Here is a 5,479-nt window from a genome sequence, read left to right as displayed (position 1 = left end):
TGGACAGAAATCCAGGAGCTGGTTGGCGCTGCAGGTGTTCATCCTGAAATCCTGTAAACCAAAGCATCTCAACAGCTCCCTGGTGCTTGGCTGTCAGTTTGATTTGATATGTAGCAGAGCCTTCTATGAACAAACCATCGTAAACATCAGAATTAGTAGATCATGTCCATCTAAACGCAGGAAGAAAAAGTCTTGTGCTCTGCATGCCCCATTCAATTTGTAGGTAGCAGTCTGTCTAACCAGCGTTTGTGCACAACTCTGTCTTTTGTTTTTTAATTCGTGTGTCATAAGATGTTCATACTATAGATGTATTGTGTGTCAGTTTATATACATTTCTGCATTAGGATCAAAAACTATGCTTTTGTTTTTTACTTTTCTTTTGTGGAGTTGAACAATTTTTGGCTGCACAGCATAAATCTGTTTGATCGACCCAGAAAGGCCATGTCACAGGTCAACAATACGGGCCAAGCCCACGAGATGTTAAGTAATCGTAGGAACCAAGGCCAATATCAACAAACCTCCTTCAGCCTCAAACATTGTATATTTTACTCTGAAAAATGCAGAAGCACGGATGTTGCCCTTGGTGACTTGATGACGGAGGTCGAAAATATCATCTTTGCACTTTAGTGTTTGAGTAAATGTCGCATCGAGTGGAGAGACGGTCAACATTGTGTCATTTTATGGCCTTCCCGCACACACAGCCTCCCTGCTCACGTGTATCCTCCCAGCCCGAGAAGCTGCTTCACCCAACCCTCCACTCTGCAAGATAACTTACTGAAGACTATTATTCTGATCCAGCCACCAAAAAAAATCTTTGACGTGTTTATGATGAAGGAAGCCAAGTCCATGGATCTCAGGAAGGGGAATAAAACAACATCTGACTGTATATCTCTTCCTTCTTCGAAGCACCCACAACTCAAGTTCCACTAAATGACTTTGCTGATATGATACGGCAGTATTTGTGCTTGGGTTACTAAATAACCGAGTCAGTTAGGCAGCTGTTGCTGCAGAGACATGCTATTGCTAATGGCCCACAGCCATTAGTCATTACCATAAAATAAAATGAGTAATCAAATAAAACCTCCAACACACATCCTTCAAGTCATCTTAATGAGCCGCAGCCTCTTCATGGAGGATGCACATTTCTTACTTTTATGTTGTTTTTTTTCTGAACCAAACACTGAATGAATCTTTATAAAGGTTTTTGAAATGCAGAAAGAAGGAAATGTTCCTGTATAACCTCTCTGAGTCAGCCTAACGGTGAACTCACCCCTTAACACCAAACATGTCGTCACTGTTGTCATCACATGATACGTTTCTACAGAAGCAGCCAAAGTTTTCAGGATGCACACGTGTCACAAAATGTCACAACTGTGGATTAACAGTGTGGGAACAGCATGGCCAGTGCTGGGCAGACACATGGACAAGGTGCTGTTCACAGAGAGGGAACACAGTCCTACATCTGACTGGATGGAAATGAATCCTTTATATGGATTGTACAGCCTGAGCGCGGCTTATACAAATACTACGTAGCTCTGAGTTTAATGTCCAACACGACGGCGTTACATCACATCAGCAATTGTTTAGGGAGAAAAAAAAAGCTCAGCCTAAAAGTTTTCTCAAGAGTCTTGGATATTGTTGACAGGAAACACAACAGAGCTGTCAGCTGAAGGATTTATTACGCTAAAGATGTTTGCTTGTTGGCCAGGAGGTGAGGGCCGTTTGTGTTGTGTGTGTTTTGTGAAGGTGGGGAGGTAACAACAAGGACAGCAGACAGGGAGGGGTACTGAGAGGGCAGGAATGTGTATGACTACGGCTTCCCTCCCTCCTTCCTTCCTCCTCCTCCTGCTGCCTTAAGACACCACCTCAAGGCCGAGACGGCATCTGTGGCTGAAAGGGAGCTGACGGAGCGGGGCAGGTGAGACCAGGCAACAGATGCTGAAGGAGGAGGACCCAGAGCCGACACTGACACAGCAAGCTCTTACTCAGCCTCTGAACACACACACCCACTCACAAACACACCCACACACACACACAAAGACACACACACACCTGTAGCTCCAGCAGAGTGGACTAGAGCACGAAGGGGGACCTCAGCCTGAACAGAGACACAACTAAAAGTCCAAACTCCCTGCTGGGATCCGGATACAAACGTTCTCAGCTGAGCGTGAGCTGCCAGCAGCCACACATCCACAGAGGATCGTCTGACATCTTCATCATCTAACAGGTAAACTGAACCTTTGCTCTAAATGCTGCCCCGAGGCCGTGCGGCTTTCTGTTGATACACTACAAGGCTCACAAATGTTTGACTTAGACATTTATTTTCATTTGATCTTCGGCTTAAATAACTTATTTTAAGAAGTGCTGCGAGTTAAGAGATTCTGCTTAAACCAAACGCCAGAACTCTCTCACACTTCTGAGTTAATCTGTAATAAATGATGTTGGCTAACCTCATTTCCTGCACTGCTCAGTTGCAAAGAGCTGTTAATGTGACAGCGCAGGTGGATTACATCCATCAGTGAGCCCTGCAGCAGCTCGTTTCATGAGGAGTTTTCTGTATATTCAGTTCAGATTCTCAGGTGTCTGGATCCGTTTTCCTGCATTGTCTTTTCGTGTTTATACATGCTGGCGCTCAGGTCTGTTTTCGGCTCAGACAGGCTCAGTTAAACTGTCTGCAGCATTCTCTCCTTTTCCCCACCTCTTAGTTCAAACGTCAGGTAGATCGGGTTTCATTTACTTTTCAGTCTGGGAACAGGTAGTGCAGCATTGTGGCTGACAGCAGAGCAGAACATACAGCAGAGGACACAAGCCGACACAAAGGAGCTGAGAAATAAGCTCACTGCAGCGCTTTACATGAAGCATGAAGAAAAAAATCTCTAATTTGACTAACACACAAATGATTGGTAGGCAAATGGGTCAGTGGGACGGGTGAGAAGAACACGTGCGGCTGATAAGTGACAAAGGACCATAAAGTGAAGGTCAAAGTAGAAGAGCGCACAAAGACAATAAAGGACCTGCCCTGTTCGGGGTTAGTATTTGGGTTCAGCAACGCTTGACTCTGAGTTAATATTTGACCCGTGTGTGATGTGTGAGCCCTCGGTGTGGCCCCAAAATGCTTTGGAGTGCCTTTCCTCCATGTGGGCTCCTGATGTCTTATTTTGATCATGAGAACAAGAGTTTTACTGACATTCAGACTCTCAGCTGAATCTACATGATGGCAGGAATCAAGCTCACACGTATGCATATATAAATACAGTACCATGCCTTTTATACAGCCATGCATAGAAACACTAAAACCTTAACGTGCATTTTACATTTCAGTTTGGAACAACCTGTTGTGTGAACTGGCAGTAAACGTAGCTTCAAGTGGGACGTCTTATCCTGTCTTACTTGTTTCATGTTGTTGGTGCTCCACTGATAACACGTGCAGCACTTTGGTCGACTCAGGTTGTTGTAAATGTGACCTATAAACACACTGGACTTGATTTATTTCTAATACTTCCACTAAACACTGAGCGAGTTACATGTATTGTCCACTGATACCTTCTAAATCATATTACAGTTGGCAGGCATTTGTAAAGAACACTTCCTGTCTGTGAACTGAATGAAGGTCAGATTTCCCACATTAGCGACCACAAGGAACTGGTCATACAAGAGCGAATTAGGCTGAAGGAGCAGAAAATCTGAGAGTAATGATTTGAGCAGGAGGCGCATTTAACTGGTGGTGAAATCAACTTTTCATTTGTAGAGGAAAGAATGACTTATTGCTTCTTTTACATCAACGTGGTCTCACTTTAAGTAAAGAACAAACAGCAAGTTTCCTCCCAGTTGCACAGCATACAGCACATGAACAACTGCATTAGGCCCATATCGGGCAGCCGGGCTGGGAGTCATCAGGAGTACAACGGCCTGAGGCAGCACTTTGGTGTTTAACAATGTGAGACTGTGTTTGTTGGTGCTTGGTTACTTGCTGTTTACTTATACTCCAGGTAACATCGCCCGAGGCTTCAGAAAAACGATCTCTCATATTTAAGACTTGGGCTGATTCTCTGTGAACCATGAAAACAATGAAGCATAAACTGTTTACCTACACATGAGCCTTCATATGTGTGTGAAGGTTCACTTTGAATACTAGCTGTCAGCCACTGGATCAGTAGTCTGTCTGTCTACCAGCCTCTGTCTGCGCCTGTCAGTCATTCACGGTGTGTATTAGAGTATGCTACAGGTTTCTAATAACCACCCTGGGCTGGTCCCAGTTAACAAGTCCAGGCTGGATTCATGGCCAGTACACCGGGGTCAGCACTGAGCCTATGTTAAAGGTTAAAGTGCCAATTTAATGCTCCAGATTTTAGTTTTATTGGCCTAATTACTTCTTCAGAAGCTGCTTTGTAAATATTTGAATCTTAAGGACTTCATGGGATTTTTTCAGTTTACTGCACTGTCATCGGACACGTGTTTTTGTCTCTATAGTTGGTAATGTCCATAAAAACCGTCCGTCATGGTTAGTTAAATGTTAACTCGGCCACACCGAGGCTTTGCTTCATCACTTCCTCCTGGAGGGAAAGGCGTCTGGTAAAGCGCCACACCTAGCTACATTACAGTTTGAGCAACAAGGAAATTGAATCCCAATCAGTGGTTTAGTGGGGCTTAAACTGATGAGACAAGTGTATTTATACAGAAAAATCTGTCCTCATCCCACTAAAGCGTGCTTGAATTCAGCATCCTCAGATGAGCAGGGAGAGTTGGCGGTGCAGGAATGTCAAGGGTAGATGGAGCGATTAGACGGAGAACAAGCAGGGACTTTGTGTAGATGGGAGAACTGGGGCAAGACCAGCCCTGAGGGCAAAGAGAGGAGAACACCTGTGCTCTGACATCCTTCATCCCCGGCGCACACACAGTCTCCTTCACATTTAATACCAGGCCCACGACACCAGAAGGCAGCTTATTCTCGTCATTATCATTCTAAAGAGGAGGAGAGCAGTCTCAGGAGAGAGCAGCGATTCAGCCCTGAAGGATCAGTGCCCTAAAGACGCTGGTCTATGGAGGGCCGCTTCAGGTCATCCACGGTGGGCCCAGACTGGCTCTATGAGTTTCTGTGAAAGTGCCATACAGATGTTCACAAAAAGTCACATTAACAAAGCGCCCTGTGTGGATCTCTGGTACTCGCATAACTTGCCAACAACAATCCTTCATCAGCTGCTCAAATCAAGGAACGACCCAAGGACTGGCTGTTCTGGCTGAAAGGCTGACTGCAAACTGAGCCCAGCAAATGTACACACAGTAAACAAGTCCTGCATGTAAACTCCATGCAGTTAGACACTTAAACTCCAAACTTAGTGGATTAGACATGTAGGATACTCTGCTGCTATCTGTATTAACTACATAAGCATGTGGTATCTGCATTGGCTTTTACAGTTTTGCTTTGTATCAAGGATGAACTTATTCGCTTTTAACATTTGTACAAAAAACTGTGGGAAAA

The sequence above is a fragment of the Stegastes partitus genome, unplaced genomic scaffold (genome assembly GCF_000690725.1).
Source record: "Stegastes partitus isolate 25-593 unplaced genomic scaffold, Stegastes_partitus-1.0.2 Scaffold276, whole genome shotgun sequence".
NCBI lineage: Eukaryota > Metazoa > Chordata > Actinopteri > Pomacentridae > Stegastes > Stegastes partitus.
This window is presented reverse-complemented; position numbering follows the sequence as displayed.